General features: G+C 41.4%; 1 protein-coding gene across 5 annotated transcripts in view; it reads right to left on the reverse strand.

The window, feature by feature from the left end:
* The window catches only part of PLCB4 (phospholipase C beta 4), a 524,177-nt gene that overhangs the window by 373,021 nt on the left and 131,687 nt on the right, over positions 1-19,469 (reverse strand). For all 5 annotated transcript variants that reach the window (XM_077485485.1, XM_077485488.1, XM_077485487.1 and 2 more), the window contains exon 2: positions 13,446-13,503. The gene's annotated coding sequence lies outside the window, so the exon portion shown is untranslated. The remainder of the gene's footprint in view (positions 1-13,445; positions 13,504-19,469) is intronic.

The following is a 19,469-nucleotide window of genomic DNA, read 5'->3' on the forward strand; positions in this document are numbered from 1 at the left end:
TCCGGTCCTGTGTACGCGGCATTAAAGTTTTGAACTCTTAATTAACAGTAACCTATAGTAGCCGTAGCATTTCATAGGGCGCATAGCTACATTTTTACAAATAAAACTCTAATTTATTTTCATGCCTCCCTCAATCTATTTTGTGTTCCAAGCGACACATATTGTTCCCATGTCTTTTAACACAGAGAGTTAAATGACTAAAAAAAAAAAAAGTTATTAATGAAATGAAGCAACCGATACAACAAAGGCTAAACATCGCACACGGTGCGACTCGTGACTAATGAGAGCACAAACAGCAACATCTTAGAGGAAATAGCTCCAGCGCTAGTCTTGTGTTTTTCATACTTGTCATCTCTCATACCTTTCATCTAAGTTCTATCTGTGATAATGGCATTAAAATATTCCTTCCAGCAAGGTTATCCGTCCTCCCGAGTAAGTCAATGTTCATGATAAAAGGAACGCCATTTCCTCGCCTTGCTTTGTCGCTTTTTTTTTTTTACAAGTAAGCCCACTGTGTCCCGGTTCTGATCTATGTTCTCTGGTACACCCAGATGTGCTGTAATCTCCCAGGGTGCCCGGTGGGGAACTGACACTGATCCTTCCAGATTATTATGCGGCACTAAGCCTGAAAATAAACGCCATTTGCCAGGTATTTACAGGTAAACAAAGCATTATGTCATTAGCAACTCTTAACAAGAGGATAGCGGTGAAAGGTTTTTAAAAGTTTACGCTAAATCCGATGACAGTCAGAGTAATTCATCCTAGAATTAGTGAAAGCCCATGTATACAGATATAAATCACATGTATCTTAGTAAAGGATTGGAGATTTTTACACAAAGATTAGGCAAGAATTAAACATGCGCTAAGCTTTGGGCTTGCCAACACTTAGCCCTTGTACACACGTTCGGACATTCTGACAACCAAATCCGTTGGATTTTGTCCGACGGATTTTGTCCGAAACTGTTGCATACACACGGTCGGACAAAGTTGTCGGAAAATCCGATTCTACATAACGTGATGACGTTATTTCGTTACGACGGGACTACGTTCAGGCTAGTAGCCAATAGCTTTGGTCTAGGAATTTGATCTGAGCATGCGTGGCACTTTGTCCGTCGGAGTAGGCTACACATGATCAGAGTATGTCCGATCGGAGCATTTTGTCTGAAAATTTTACGGGCAAGTTGGAAAACTTGGTCCGTTGGATACTCCGACGGAAACAGTCCGATGGAGACCACACACAGTTGGATTATCCGACAAAACAGTCCGATAGGACACATTCCGTCGGAATCTCCGACCATGTGTACAAGGGCTTAGGGTTGGGGCACAGTATAAACGTGCAGCTGAACCACATGTCTACTGTCCCCTAACTGCTCCCATTAAGGCTGCATAGGCAGTGGACAGGGGTGTACACATGCAATGGCCTTGATGCTTTCCATCAAAAACTATACCCCCTTGCAGTCAGGTGCAGTCTGTACTCCCTACTACAGGTGGCGCTTGACCGGCAATGCAAAAGGGCAATGCAGAAGGGAGGGAAGTTGGGAGGAACTTGGTTCCTCTATGACCTCCTGCGGTTTACAAGGAGATTGAGGGCATGGCCTGTTTGGAGTCCAGGCTGAGATTCATAGGGATTGTACAGACGAGCAGCCATAGGGAGACCTTCCTTCACACAAGGAGACAGTTGTCCAATTGGACGCTGGCACCCCACGTGACTTCAGAGGCCATCTTGGGTCAGGTAGTCTATTTAAGACTCCGGCTCTCAGGTTTGGCATGCTTCATGCAAGTGGTTAGTGTAGGCACAGGTTCTCCATTTGGTAGTGACAGTGGTTAGAGATAGGGGAAGGTTCCAGAGGAGTAGTGACAGTGTAGGGACCACATCTACCTCACTTCAGGAAGGCCTTCCTTTTTGGTGTAGACCAGCTAGGCCGCATTCTGCTCCTCATTGCAGACGCTGTCGGCATCCTCAGCTCTACAGACCGCTGTTACAGTTTGTAAGTGGCTTCGGATTGGTGTGCCTTTCCACTGGGCCTAGTTGTGTTGTACCTTTCTTTTCAATATGTTTATTAAGGTTTTGTAGTACAAATATGACAGTAACAATATAGATAAAGTATCCTCTTGCAGGCCAACGTAGCCAGGCAACAGCTACAGACATGTAAAGAACAGATCTCTAACAGAAAATCTTAGATATTAAGTCATGTATAGATCTCCATGCTTTGATAACCGTTATGAAGTATCTATCAGTTGAGTATTGTTTCAATTGCAATATTTTGGAAGAAGGATCAAACCAAAACGATAACAGAAGACGTTTTTCCATAAAACATGGTCGGGGGGGTTTACAGTGACCACTATAATCAGTCAGCTCATAGCGTGTATTTGCTTTAGAGAATATAATTGGCTCCTCTAGATTTGGGTGAGTCAATTGACCAGGTAAAGATGTGGTATTCTAGATCTTCATGACCACTGCCTATGTTGATGGGCTAATTGATCATTTCCACTGTGGGTAGAGGTCCCGATGGAACCAACTCGGCCAAGGTGTCCCTGTACCCGGGCCCCCGAGATAATAACCTCATCCCTATGGGTGCTCACTGTGGAGTGAAAGAGCTTGTGGGCCCAGCCCGATGGCACACCCCGCACGTCACCCCTCTTCCCCTCCAGGGCAAGCCAGACCCAGCAGTCTCTAAGGTTGCAGCACCCCCGGGGTTTGCGAGAAGGGAATCCATGCACCGAGGGCCAGGCAATCAAAGTCACGAGCTTAGTTATCTATCCCCTGCTCTGGGTAGTCTGGCATGGGCGGTATATTGTTCCACGGAGAGCATAGTGTAATGCCTGCGAAATTTCGAAACCAAGTCAGGTGGTAGATACCATAAGAAAGAGTGAAGATAGAAAGTGGGGGAATGAAGAAGGAGAAGAGAAAAATATGATAGTGGGATAGGGTATGTGGTCTCACTGGGAATTCCTTCATGTTGTAGGTGACCCAGGTAAAGGATATGTGTGGTCCATGGTTCCCAGACCCCTTCAAAATGCTGAACCGTGTCCCACAGTTTTGCAACCATCTGTTCCTGGGTCATGATACAGGAAATTTTACGTTTGCCAGCCAGGATTGATACTGTTGTTTTTTTCCAGGCAAGGTAATCTTGGCTCCCAAGCACATGAAGAAGATAGTGTTGTACCTTTCACCAATATATCACTATTGCCTAACTTGGACTCTGGGTGTCCACTGCCCACCACACCAAGCTGCACCTTGCTTCACACCCTTGTCACTCTGCCAAACACGACCCAATCAACTGAATGGGGTCATGCCACAACACCTCACCACTTCAATGCTGTGGTGGGAGTTTTTAGGAGTTAAAACAAAACAGGCGGTGAAGAGGCGACATAATGCCTCCTCACTGCCTGTCAAAAACAGAGGGCTAACGCTAATGTAAACTAGCCCTAAAAGAGTTTTTTCAGCATATTCTTCTAAAACATTTTTTACGGGAGTTGTCACTTTTTAATTTAGCATTTTTAGTTTTAGGGCTCATTTACATGGGCATATGTAGATTTTCAGCAGGGAATGCAAGTTTTTGCTGGCAGAGCTAGCAGGAGATCTTATAAAAAATACGCACTTAAAGTGCTCGCGTTTAGTGACTGTTGACATATATTTGTCTGAATGTTGTCAGACATGTCGTCTATGAGGGTCTTCATTAAAAAAAAACATCAACTATTCCAGATAGTTAACTTTCCCAGGTAACAATCTAGATGGGATCCAAAGAGCCACTTTCTTTTACACCGGAGGTAAAGTTCAGAACTTTCCAACTAATGATTGGTGAAATATAATTTCCCGAATGGCGTCATGTCCTTTATAATGGTTTCCTTTTTTTGCGGACGATACTAAGCTAAGCAAGGCAATAACTTCTCCGCAGGATGTGGAAACCTTGCAAAAAGATCTGAACAAATTAATGGGGTGGGCAACTACAAGGCAATTTAGGTTCAATGTAGAAAAATGTAAAATAATGCATTTGGGTGGCAAAAATAGGATTGCAATCTATACACAGGGGGGAGAACCTCTGGGGGAATCTAGGATGGAAAAGGACCTGGGGGGGCTAGTAGATAATAGGCTCAGCAATGGCATGCAATGCCAAGCTGCTGCTAACAAAGCAAACAGAATATTGGCATGTATTAAAAAGGGGATCAACTGCAGAGATAAAACGATAATTCTCCCGCTCTACAAGACTGGTCCGGCCGCACCTGGAGTATACTGTCCAGTTCTGGGCACCAGTCCTCAGAAAAGAATGAACTGGAAATGGAGCGAGTACAAAGAAGGGCAACAAAGCTGAAAAAGGGTCTGGAGGATATTGGTTATGAGGAAAGGTTTGCGATCTCTGAACTTATTCTCTCTGGAGAAGAGACGCTTGAGAGGGGATATGATTTCAATTTATAAATAGCGCACTGGTGACCCCACAATAGGGATAAAACTTTTTCGCAAAAGGGAGTTTAACAAGACGTGTGGCCACTCATTAAAATGAGAAGAAAAGAGGTTTAACCTTAAAGAGGTTGTAAACCCTTACAACCAACTTTGACCTACAGGTAAGCCTAGATTAAGGCTTACCTGTAGGTCCAAGAAATATCTCCTAAACCTATACGCATGCGCCGTAGACAGCGGCGCGCAGGCGCACTGAGCGCGCCACGGTCAACGGTGATATGCCGCGAGTGGCGGCTCCCATGTGCATGCGCGGGAGTGACGTCATCGCGGCTTCGCCGAATGACAGCGCCGGAGCAGCGAGACCCACCGAGAAGATGGATGCGGCAGACTACAGGGGACAGCGGTGACTTCGCTGGCTCCTGTGTCAGGTAAGTGACACATAATGGACTACTATGCAATGCATAGTAGTCCATTATGCTTTATCTTTGCAGGGAATGAAAGAGGAAGTAAACTCATCAGGGTTTACTTCCTCTTTAAACTACATACATTACTGTAAGAGCAGCAAGGATGTGGAATTCCCTTCCACAGGCGGTGGTCTCAGTGGGGGCCATTGATAGTTTCAAGAAACTATTAGATAAGCACCTGAATGACCACAACATACAGGGATATACAATGTAATACTGACATATAATCACACACATGGGTTGGACTTGATGGACTTGTGTCTTTTTTCAACCTCACCTACTATGTAACTTCTTTTAATAAACATCAACTATCCCAGCTAACTTTGACAAGTGACAAACAGCCGAGATGTGATCCAAAGGGTCACTTCCTTTTACACCCAAGATGAGGTTTATGACTTTCCTGCTAGTTGCTGTTATGTCTAGATTTTTACTTGTCCTCTATGATGGTCTTCTTCGAATAAACTTCAACTTTCCTAGCTAGTTAACTTTGCCAGGTAACAAATAACCTAAATGGGATACAAAGGGTCACTTCCTTTTACACCTGCGGTAAGGTTGATGACTTTCCGACCAGTGACTGGTGAAATATATTATTCTATATAGTGTCATGCCCTTTATGATGTACAAAAGTTCTAGTATTATGTCTTATTTGATGGTCTACTTTTAGCAGACATCAATTATCCCAGCTAGTTAATTTTTTAGGATGACAAATAACCCAGATAGGATCCAGAGAGCCAGTTCCTTTTTGTACCTGAGGCGAGCATAATGACTTTCCAACCAATGACTGGTGAAATATATTTAGCTGAATGCTCTCATGCCCTCCGTGATGATCTTCTTCGAATAAATATCAACTACCCTAGCTAGTTAATTTTCCCAGGTGACAAACTAGGTGGGATCCAAATGGCTACTTCTGGTAACACCTGAGGTAAGGGTGATCATTTTCCAACCAGTGGCTGGTTGCTTGAATGGTGTCATGTCCTTTATGATGATCTTCTTCGAATAAACATCAACTATCCCACCAACTTTGACAGGTAACAAACATCCTAGATGGGATCCAAAGTGTCACTTTCTTTTACACCTAAGAGGTTTATGACTCTCAGGCTGGTGACTGGTGAAATGTATTTGTCTGAATAGTGTCATGTCCTCTATGTTGGTCTTCTTGGAATAAACTTCAAGCTTTCCCAGCTAGTTAACTAGTAGCTAGTAAATTTGATGAATTTTTGACCAGTGACTGGTGAAATATATTTGCCTGAATGGTATCATGTCCTCTATGATGGTCTTCTTCGAAAAAAACATCTAAGCTAGTTAACTTTGCCAGGAGACAAATAACGTAGATGGGATCCAAAGGGCCATTTCCCTTTACACCTGAGGTAAGGGTGATAATTTTCTGGTGAATGAAGAGTGAAATATATTCGCCTGAATGGAGTCATGTCTTTTATGATGGTCTTCTTCAAATAAACACTGACCATTCCAGCTAACTTTGACAGGTTACAAACAGCCTAGATTGGAATCCGCAGGGTCACTTCCTTTTACACCTAAGCCCTTGTACACACGGTCGGACATTCTGACAACCAAATCCATTGGATTTTGTCTGATGGATTTTGTCCGAAACTGTCGCATACACACGGTCGGACAAAGTTGTCAGAAAATGTAATTGTACATAACGTGATGACATTATTTCGTTACGACAGGACTACGTTCACGCTAGTAGCCAATAGCTTTGGTCTAGGAATTTGATCTGAGCATGCGTGGCACTTTGTCCATCGGAGTAGGCTACACATGATCGGAGTATGTCCGATTGGAGCATTTTGTCGAAAAATTTTACCAGCAAGTTGGAAAAGTTGGTCCATCGGATATTCTGACAGAAACAGTCCGATGGAGACCACACACAGTTGGAATATCCGACAAAACGGTCCGATAGGACAGTCGGAATCTCCGACCGTGTGTACAAGGGCTAAGATGAGGTTTATGGCTTTCCTGCTGGTGAAATATATTTCCACACTTTGTCATGTCCTCTATGATGATCTTCTTCAAATAAACTTCAGCTTTCATAGCTAGTTAACTAATAGCTAGTAGAGCTGATGACTTTCCGACCAGTGACTGGTGAAATGTATTTGTCTGAATGGTATCATGCCCTTTATGATAGTCTTCTTCTTCGAAAAAAAAAATATATCCAAGCTAGTTACCGGTAACTTTGCCAGGTGACAGATAACCTAGATGGAATCCAAAGGGCCACTTCCTATCACACCTGAGGTAAGGTTGATGACTTTCCAACTAATGACTGGTGAATGTTATTTGTCTGAAAGTTGACTTTGTATTGCATGTAGAGAATAACTACCAGGGTTGTGAGAGATAATCCTGCTGACACTACATATAGATAAGCTAGTGTTTAGTGTGATGGTTGTCTTCACCATGATTACATTCTTAGTAAAAAATCATGGTACATATACAGTAAGTGTAAGTAATATACAGTAATATAATATATAATATAATAATATAATATAATATAATATAATATATATAATATAATATTATATTATAATATAATATAATAATAATATTATATTAGTAATATAATATATATATATATATATATATATATATATATATATATATATATATTAATTATATTATATATATATATATACATATATTATATTATATTATATAATATAATATGTATAATATAATATATAATATTAATATATAATATTGATATATAATATATAATATAATATAATATTATTAATATTATATATTATTAATATTATATATATATATATATATATTATATTATTATATCATATATATATATATATATATATATATATATATATATATATATATATATATATATATATATATATTATATTATTAATATTATTAATATAATATAATAATATAATATAATATAATTATATAATATAATATAATTATATAATATAATATAATATATAATATACAGTAAGTGTAAGTGTAGATATAAGTAAGGCCCTCCTGTACCTTTTGTATTGTACTGCAATTGTGTTGTCCCCCCTATACATTGTAAAGCGCTGCGTAAACTGTTAACGCTATATAAATCAATAATAATAATAATAAGTGCCATGTACGTATACATTAACCACAAGCAATCTGAACAGTGTATGGACACCTAAGGTCTCCACAGAGATCGTGCCCTCTGCTGTGACATTCATTGAGCACAAAGTGAACGCACACGAACATTTAATGCACGCCCGACCTGATGGATACATTTCTTCCCTGAATTTTTTGCAAAGCAAATTGGTTTTGCCAAGTAAACACTTTACTATTTTGCTTTCAGTCAAATCGGAAGTGCCGTGTGCCACTAGGCTATCCAGCTATGCTGTATATTTATTTGTTTGTCTCGTATCGGTACACTGCAGGGGAAATAAAGCTTCTTCGGAATCATAAATGTATGTTCTCTACAGGCTCAGGCAAATAACCTGCAATAAAAAATTACATAAAGTAAAAACTAATGGGAATGGAAAGTAGTTTCATAAGCAGTGTTGTTTGGAATTATTACTAATAGAGAATGTTTTTAACTCTCCGAGTGTCTGCACAGCACTCTCAATGTTTTTGTTTACGGGTCTGAGAGCCACTGCATAGTTTTCTATGGGTCCATGCACACACCTCCTTAGAGATACATAAACGTATGCTGCATTCAAATCTCTAAAGAGAAATCTGCATCTGAGGTCCTACGTATGAACGTATTTTATGCTGAAAAAAGGTAAAGAATTGTGATTAAGTCACTCTATTGGATCCGCCTGCACAAACATAAGGATGCTTGGCGGCAGAAGCTGCCTGCGTCCTAGCAACAGAAGGATGCTCAGCGGGCAGAAGCTGCCTGCTTCCTAGCAGTAGAAGAATGCTCAGCGGCAGAAGATGCCTGCTTCCTACCAATAGAAGGACACTTGATGGCAGAAGCTGGCTACCTCTTAGCATGAGAAAGAAATTTGGCGACAAAAACTGCCTACTTCCTAGCAATAGAAGGCCACTTGGTGGCAGAAGCTGCCGCCTTCTTGACAATAGATAGACATTTGGCAGCAAAAGCTGCCTGCTTCCTACCAATAGAAGGACATTTGGTGGAAGAAGTTGCCTACTTCTTAGCAACATAAAGATGTTTGGCAGCAAAAGCTGCCTGCTTCTTACCAATAGAAGGACACTTGGGGGAAGAAGCTGCCTACTTCTTAGCAACATAAAGATGTTTGGCAGAAAAAGATGCCTGCTTCCTACCAATAGACGGCCACTTGGTGGCAAAAGCTGCCTACTTCTTAGCAAAACATTTGGTGACAGTTGTGGCAGTAGAAGACCGCTTGGCATCCTACCAACAGAAGGATGCTAGGTGGCAGAGGCATCATAGCAGTAGAAAGGCACTCAGCGGAAGAAGCTTCCTGCACCCTAGCTACAGAAGGACACTTGGCAGCAGAAGCTTCCTGCATCCTGGCAACAGAAGGAAGCTTCGTGGCAGAAACCACCTATGTTCTAGCATTTACACTGTAACGCTGTATGCATGCAAACATTACTCAAATGTTAGCCATGTACAGTATACAAAGCACTTCTGCCAGCAAGATCCTGGGTACTAGTTGCTGTATTTTCATACAGCAGTGAGCATGTACCCTAATGGTTATACAGGTTAGTCCGTATATCACGCAGTAAAAGAATGCTATAGAAGTAAATTAACGTATAATGGTGTCATCACATAATAACATCATCAGGTTGAAAAATAAGACACAAGTCTATTGAATGCAACCAATCAAAAAATAATGAATAAATAGAAAACCTCCACTAACGTTTCACTGGTGTGCTTGTGATGAAATTTGACCTCTGGGCAAACCATGTCAATTTTACCAAATCTCACTTTGTAAAGCCTCAGATAGCAAAGTGATAAGAATTTTGAATATGCTTTGCTCCATTTTGACATATTTCACATTTTAGTCCACGTGAGGTCATCATGGGGTCTTCTAGAACGCTCACTTCTGAAAATGCTTTGCATCATTTCAGATGATTTTGCATGTTAGAGCAGGGTTTCTCAGCCAGGGTTCCATGAAACTCTAGGGTTCCTCCAGGGGGTGCTAGTGGTTCCTTGAGCAATGGCCAATTTCTGCCTCTCAGATAAGTTCCCACTGACACCATTGATCGTTTTAGCTATCTGTAAGTGGGTAATTCTTCCCAATGACCACAAATGTAAGGAGTGTTCTTCTCATTGACAATCACACTAATGTATCATGAGTTAGATATAGTAATTTTTTTTAGAAGGGGTTCGTTGAGACCAGAAAGAGATAGTTTGAATCTCTGTGCTTGCTCTTTAAAATCTTCAGAATTTATTGGTTCTCCATAAAAGACACAGTATCCGACAGCAGATGTAAACGCGTTTCAGCCTTGTGGCCCTTGTTTACTACCAGAGTAGTTCAGTTCCCTCAGTTCCCTGAGAGGGGGAAGTTATTTCAATGGTTCCTTTGTGTTTAAAACTTTGAGAAAGGCTTTGTTAGACCATAGGATATCATCATGGGGTCTACTAGGATCTGTCACTTGTGGTTGTCAGTGGGAGGAGTCAGCAGGCTGCCCTACCTATCATTCAAAGGGAGTGGAAATAGGGCTGTATAAGTAGGCAGGCAGTTGGGTACAATGCCCACTTGTGGAAGCCAGCTTTGACATGTATCCCTGATAGCCAGGGTGCAAAACAAGAGGAATGGAAGATACTGGACTCCATGCAGCCTGGAAGTTGCCAATCAGCCATTGACTGTCAAGAACAGAAGAAGCACAAAAAAAAAAGCAAAGTTGCCTTGCCGTCAAGAAAATTTCACAGCCTAGAAACACTGAACTGACAAGGTTAAAGTTCAATTTTAACTCATCTGGATAAGATAAACCTGACCACCAAGAACGAGAGACCCCAGCGTGCACCCTGAAGGCAACAAATGATATCTTATGGTGTGGACCAAGAACACGATCTTAGGCCATGCCGAACCACTCTGAGAAACCTGTTCTACTTGTTGAAAAACATAACTCTCCCGTGCACTTCAGAAGATTCCTAGATCACACATTTTACCAGCGAAACCTGTATGTCGAGTTTGCACATTTGTAACCTGCTAATTTTAGAAAGCCAGAAAGGATCAGGTTATCTGCTGTGTACACACTTATTTCTTTGCAAGATAAACTTCTCTGAATGTCATATATTTATGAGAACCTGAGATCCTGGTTAATGATGTACCGCAGGGAAAATTGCACTTAATGAGCTCTTCTTTACAGCTAACTATGGTTAGATAGACCCGAATGGAAGAGGAAAATGGTGAATCCGGGACACAGAAGACAAGTGCCTTTCTTATGGTTGGTGAGACACCCTGGTGGCTGGTATTCAGCTCGCTATTACTTATTAAATACGAAAATGTAATTAAACTGTATCCAAACACTTAGGCCGGGTTCACATATGTGCGAATTGGATGTGTTTTTCACCGCATCCAATTTGCATGACATGCAAGTGTGACCGGCTCTCAAAGGAGCCACTTCACACATGTCTGGGGCAGCCGCGGTGCGAATTTCCTGTGCATTTTTGGGTACAGTTCAGGTGCAAATTCAGGCAAAAATTTGGACCTAAATAGCACCCGAACCGGTGAACAGAAAAGCACCGGACCCCAGGCTGGAAACCGCGGCCGCACATATGTGAAGGATAGGAAGCCTTAGGATTAACTAAAGGCAAGCAGACTGAGCACATTGCAAGTGCTGTTGCTCCAGAGCTTAGTAAATGAGGGAAAGTGCCGCTGACTTCCATCATCCAATCATGTACCAGCAAAAATGCTGTTTTTTTTGTTTTTGTTTTTTTTCTTGCACGTAATTGGGTATTCTTTACAAAGTGAAGCTCTACCTCATTTACCAAGCTCTGCAGCAATTGCACTTGCACAATCTATTTGCCTTCAGTAAATCAGCCCCTTAAAGCGATAATAAACCTTAAGTTTTAAATACTTTCAGCAGCTGCTTTAATCATTTACTGAGTATGTGACTTCTTTATCTTTTAATCCTTGCCCATGCTCCAGTGTAAGCTGGTGTCATGACTGCTACCCCAGGTTTCCAGCTTCAGCTTTCTCTTGCAGCATCCTATGAACCATCCATCATCCATCCATGATGATCCATCATCCATCCATCATCACCAACCATCATTGCATGTAGGAATAAAAGTTGTGATGTAGCCAAGGATGGCAAGGTACTCCCTCGCCCCTGGATCCTACTGCCCCACTCCCTTCTCCAAGCTAACAGACTGACTCCAGACTGCACTGCCTACTGTTAACACTTTCCTGTGAAGATCGGAAGTTCAAGGAAGCAAATGCTTTTGGGGGTCATGACAACTATAAGAACAAATACAAAATTAACACTCTTTACAATGCTGTCTAATTTATTTCCTAGATTAATGTTTTTGGAAAGGAGGAGCTGGACTTCAAAGTGATGGTTGTCCTCACAAAACCTCAATCTACATAGTAGGAACCCTAAAGTGTCTGTTCTTACATTTACTGGCCTTGCATAATACCCCAATATAGAACCAAAGCCCAAAGAAAAACACAGATTTTCCAGGTAAGGGGTACCAGTCGCCTTCCGCAACTAATTTTTTGGACTTTTATCATTTCTTTATTTATTATGGGCAGCGCTTCAGAATCACATTTTATTTTTTGTTGTAGTCAGATAAATATTTTGCATTCTTATATACAGCCAACAGGTGGAGCTCTTGGCTCTTTTTAACATGTTTTGCGGGCCGCTCTTAGCTCCCCCGTTGTAAAAAGAAAGCCCTATTGCCTGCAAAGCTCAACAGCCTAAGTTGAAAGTTATACACACAGGAGGAGGAGAATGAATCAGGCACACCCTATATAAAAAGTTCACAAACATTTTATATACTGTACAATATGAAAAAAAAAATCAATTTATAAGTATACTTCAAACAAAAAGTATATACCTGACCCCAAACCATTATGCTGCATACACACGATCGGAATTCTCGTTGGAAAAAGCTCTGATGGTTTTCCCATTGGAATTCTGATGGAATTCCACTCAAACTGTCTTGGCTACACACGGTCACACCAAATTCCGACCGCCAAGAACGCGGTGGCGTACAACACGTACGACGGGATTAGAAAAAGGAAGTTCAATACCTAGTAGCCAATAACTTCCATCTCGTAGTTGAATCTGAGCATATGTGAGTTTTTGCGCGTCGGAATTGCATACACACGATCAGAATTTCCGATAGAACGTTTTTCCGTCGGGAAAATTGAAAACATGCTATCAAATTTTTGCTGGTGGGAATTCGGCCAGCTAAATTCCGATGGAGCGTACACACAGTAGCATTTTCTGATGAAAAGCTCTCATCGGTCTTTTGCTGGCCGAACTTCCGATCAGGTGTACGTGGCATAAGAGTTTCATTTGAGCATTTTGCAAATACTGAATTTCAAAATATAATTTGCCCAGAAATTTCAGGACTCCAAAGCTGGGGATCAGGGTAGTAAAGTGTGGGAAAGGTAAGAACAGGAAGGTTAACTTTAATCCAACAGAATAGGCAAAACATCTGGTCAAAGATGCCAACCACTAACCTTGAATATGCAGATCACTGATTTTTGGTAAAGCTCATAGTAGGAAATCCATTCTTTCCTGAAATTAAAAGGACACATTATGTTAAGTAATATGACAATAATGATATACCATAAAAAAAAAAAAGAAAGATTCACTAGCAACATCTCTCCTTTATTTTCTGTACATTTTTTTTTGGAAAGGTCGTGGATTACTGGATTGCAAACTGCTCAATGTGGATAGAGAAAGCAAACAAGCTGGTGCCCAACCTGAGTCCCATAAGCATTTTTTGTAAGGCCCTCTGAGCCCCTAGGCTCCAACAACTCCTATAGCATGTGTGCAGTTTCTGACATTCTTTTGTAGCATATTCCTAGTCTCTGACCATGTCCTGTAACATGTCTGACGTTTCTGACCTACTTTTGCAGTATGCCCATAGTCTCTGACCATCTACTGTGTCTTTGCCATAGCCTTTACCTGTTGTCTGATGTCCCTGACACCAAATACTCATTGAGTATTATGTGCGTCCCTTTGGTGATGCAAGGGGCTGTACTTAAGTCCCCCAATATCCAAAAAAATTAATCATCACTGAAGTAGATTTTTTCTTTATGAGACCTCTTATCTTCATAAACAAAGGTTTTATCTCCAGCCTTAAAAAGATGACATTCACTCATTTGCCTTTACAAATGCTGAGTGAAAAACATGTTCACAATACAACACCCACCTTCATTATCAACTCAAACCATCCTCCATGACTGCACTACTCCCTCCATTATAGACTCCTCAAATCATCCTCCATCACCGCACTACTCCCTCCTTCATTATAAACTCAAATCATCCTCCATCACCGCACTACTCCATCCTTCATTATAAACTCAAACCTTCCTCCATCATTGCACTACTCCATCCTTCATTATAAACTCAAATCATCCTCCATCACCGCACTACTCCATCCATCATTATAAACCCAAACCATCCTCCATCACTGCACTACTCCATCCTTCATTATAAACTCAAATCATCCTCCATCACCGCACTACTCCATCCTTCATTATAAACTCAAACCTTCCTCCATCATTGCACTACTCCATCCTTCATTCTAAACTCAAACCATCCTCCATCACCGCACTACTCCATCCTTCATTATAAACTCAAATCATCCTCCATCACCGCACTACTCCATCCTTCATTATAAACTCAAACCTTCCTCCATCATTGCACTACTCCATCCTTCATTATAAACCCAAACCATCCTCCATCACCGCACTACTCCATCCTTCATTATAGACTCAAATCATCCTCCATCACGGACTACTCCATCCTTCATTATAAACTCAAACCTTTCTCCATCACTGCATTACTCCATCCTTCATTATAAACACATACCATCCTCCATCACTGCACTACTCCATCCTTCATTATAGACACATACCATCCTCCATCACTGCACTACTTGATCCTTCATTATAAACTCACACCATCCTCCATCACCGCACTACTCCATCCTTCATTATAAACTCAAACCATCCTCCATCACCGCACTACTCCATCCGTCACTATAAACTCAACCCATCCTTCATCACCACACTACTACATCCTTCATTATAAACTCAAACCTTTCTCCATCACTACACTACTCCATCCTTCATTATAGACACATACTATCCTCCATCACTGCACTACTTCATCCTTCATTATAAAATCAACCCATCCTTCATCACTGCACTACTCCATCCTTCATTATAAACTCAACCCATCCTTCATTACTGCACTACTCCATTCTTCATTATAAACTCAACCCATCCTTCATCACCGCACTACTCCATCCTTCATTATAAACTCAAACCATCCTCCATCACCACACTACTCCATCCGTCATTATAAACTCAAACCTTCCTCCATCACTGCACTACTCCACCCTTCATTATAAACTCAACCCATCCTTCATCACCGCACTACTCCATCCTTCATTATAAACTCAAACCTTCCTCCATCACTGCACTACTCCATCCTTCGATATATAGACTCAAATCATCCTCCATCACCGCACTACTCCATCCTTCATTATAGACTCAAATCATCCTCCGTCACCGCACTACTCCATCCATTATTATAATCCCAAACCATCCTCCATCATTGCACTACTCCATCCTTCATTATAAACTCAAACCTTCCTCCATCACTGCACTACTTCATCCTTCAGTATAGACTCAAACCATCCTCCATCAATGCATGTCTCCATCCTTCATTATAAACTCAAACTATTATTATCACTGTACTACTCCATCCTTCATTATAAACTCAAACTATTATTATCACTGCACTACTCCATTCTTCATTATAAACTCAAACTATTATTATCACTGCACTACTCCATCCTTCATTGTAAACGCAAACCATCCTTCATCACTGCACTACTCCATCCTTCATTTTAAATTGAAACCATCCTCCATCACCACACTACTCCATCCTTCATTATAAACTGAAATCATCCTAAATCTCTGCACTACCCTACACTACTTTATAAACTTAGACCGTCTATCATCACTTTACTAATGCATCCTTTAATATAAAATCAAACCATTCACCATCACTCCATCTTTTATTATAAACTCAAACTATATCCCGTCATTCCACTATTCCATCCCATATCATCAACTCAAACTGTCTTCCATCACTTTACTATTCCATGTTTTTTTTTGAACACATTATATTTAGTCTGTTTTATTCGATTTTTTGCAAATAGAAAAGTCCACTTAGACAAAATATGAAGTGTACTCAAAGGGTGTGGACAAGGCAAACAGAGCACTTAGAATCTGTTTCCACGCATTTAGGCAATACATAACAGCAGTACAAACAATAGCCTAAAGAATATGAGTATTAATGTAAGATAGGAAGAAGGTCCTAGTCTCAAAGGTATCAGAACATAGACTAGGAGCATTAACACATGCTATTCAAAGACACAGAAAAAACTTAACACCTCCCTGAAAAAAAACCATAGTAAGTGCTGCTAGGGAGCAGCAAGGTAGCAAAAAGAAAGAGCACATTAAAGGCCCTACTTAGCAACATCATGAGGGGGGAGTACATATAGAAGTAAAATGTAGGAGAGAGGGAAGAAGTAAAAAAAAAAAAGGGGGGGGGGCAGGAGAGGCACATGGGTAGTGGAGGGGATGGAAAACCTCAGGCATTGACAGGACCAAGAAGAAGGCAACCTATTTCCTGAGAGAATCCCAGAGGGATGCACAAGGTCAAACCTTAGAGGATGTAAAAGTATGAAAATTTGAGGAATACCGGAAATAATTCCAGACTGTCCACTTGAGACTGTGGGAGTCTCATTTATCCTCATCCTGAGCTATCATAATTTCTAAATATTCCATTTGATTCATTTCACAAGCCCAAGCAGCCAAGGTAGATGGGTCATTTTGAAGCCAGTACCTGACAATAACAGAATGAGCCACAGTTAAAAAGTGTCTAATCAGACTTTTCTTGATCTGTTTGCAGGAGCCCGGCAACAAAGACAGCACAGAAAGCTGGGGTAGGTTCAGGTATGTATCACCCACTAAGTCCATAAACGGTTGTAGGATTTTGTCCAAAAGCGGTATAATGAGTGGGCAAGTGCCCCAGATATTTAGTATGGTGCCAGGAGCCTGTAAATAGCACCAACAGATGTCAGGGATAGTGGGGTCGAATTTATGAAGAGTTAAGGGACAGCGATACCATCTCATGAGTATGCGGTAGTTGCTCTCTTGGGCAACTGAAGATGCTGAACGTTTGTAGGATAATGCCGTTTGTAGGATAATGCCAATATTTGAGATCACTCAAGATCATCTGCCACTGCATTCACAGTTCCTGTTCCCATTTAGACATAAATGAGGGTGGGTGTGGATAGGATTCTTGTAGTAGGATTTGGTATATCTGAGAGAGTAGATGGTCAGGCCTGGGAGGAATGAGACAGCAATGGTTTTTCTAGTGAGAGGTGCCAAAGAGGAGTATTGTCTAAGGAAGTGTCGGAGTTGTATATATTCTAAGCAAGCACATCATGGGTTGTGACAATTTGGGAGGATTCAGGGGAGAGGGAGGAGTTTACCTCCAGATAACGTACCTTCCCATCTTTTAATATAAACTTAGACTATTCACCATCACTGCACTGCTCCATCCCATATCATAAACTCTAACCATTCTCTATCACTCCACTATTCCATGCTATATTAACTGAGAATAACTAAAATTAGTCACCATAACCCAAACCACCCTCCATCCCTGTACTCTATGCTTTTTCATCATCTAAATCTGCATTCCAGCACTGTACATATCGTTCCACCCTTTATAATAAATTTGATCCCAATTTTTAAATTTAAGACACCCCTTACCGATGTGCCATTTCACTGTATCCTCCAACACTGCCTTACTCCATCCTACATCACCAACACAGGCCCTCTTCCATTATTCCATCCTTCATAACCAACACAGAGCCTCCACCATTACTCCATCCTACATCACTAACAGATACCCTCTTACATTACCCCATCCTACATAACTTACACAGGCCCTCCTCCATTACTCCATCCCACATCACTAACAGAGACCCTCCTCCATTACTTCATCCTACATCACTAACAGAGACCCTCCTCCATTACTCCATCCCACATTACTAACAGAGACCCTCCTCCATTACTCCATCCTACATCACCAACACAGACCCACCATTACTCCACCCTACATCACTAACACAGACCCTCCTCCATTATTCCATCCTACATCACTAACACAGACCCTCCACCATTACTCCATCCTACATCACTAACAGAGACCCTCCTCCATTACTCCATCCTACATCACTAACACAGACTCTCCTCCATTACTCCATCCTACATCACCAACACAGACCCACCATTACTCCACCCTACATCACTAACACAGACCCTCCTCCATTATTCCATCCTACATCACTAACACAGACCCTCCTCCATTATTCCATCCTACATCACTAACAGAGACCCTCCTCCATTACTCCATCCTACATCACTAGCACAGACTTTCCTCCATTACTCCATCCTACATCACCAACACAGACCCACCATTACTCCACCCTACATCACTAACACAGACCCTCCTCCATTATTCCATCCTACATCACTAACACAGACCCTCCACCATTACTCCATCCTACATCACTAACAGATACCCTCCTACATTACCCCATCCTACATAACTTACACACGCCCTCCTCCATTACTCCATCCCACATCACTAACAGAGACCCTCCTCCATTACTCCATCCCACATCACTAACAGAGACCCTCCTCCATTACTTCATCCTACATCACTAACAGAGACCCTCCTCCATTACTCCATCCCACATTACTAACAGAGACCCTCCTCCATTACTCCATCCTACATCACCAACACAGACCCACCATTACTCCACCCTACATCACTAACACAGACCCTCCTCCATTATTCCATCCTACATCACTAACACAGACCCTCCACCATTACTCCATCCTACATCACTAACAGAGACCCTCCTCCATTACTCCATCCTACATTACTAACACAGACTCTCCTCCATTACTCCATCCTACATCACCAACACAGACCCACCATTACTCCACCCTACATCACTAACACAGACCCTCCTCCATTATTCCATCCTACATCACTAACACAGACCCTCCACCATTACTCCATCCTACATCACTAACAGATACCCTCCTACATTACCACATCCTACATAACTTACACAGGCCCTCCTCCATTACTCCATCCCACATCACTAACAGAGACCCTCCTCCATTACTCCATCCCACATCACTAACAGAGACCCTCCTCCATTACTTCATCCTACATCACTAACAGAGACCCTCCTCCATTACTCCATCCCACATTACTAACAGAGACCCTCCTCCATTACTCCATCCTACATCACCAACACAGACCCACCATTACTCCACCCTACATCACTAACACAGACCCTCCTCCATTATTCCATCCTACATCACTAACACAGACCCTCCACCATTACTCCATCCTACATCACTAACAGAGAC

This window comes from Lithobates pipiens, unplaced genomic scaffold (assembly GCF_037356315.1).
Source record: "Lithobates pipiens isolate NorthernLeopardFrog02 unplaced genomic scaffold, aLitPip1_a1.2 Scaffold_18, whole genome shotgun sequence".
NCBI lineage: Eukaryota > Metazoa > Chordata > Amphibia > Anura > Ranidae > Lithobates > Lithobates pipiens.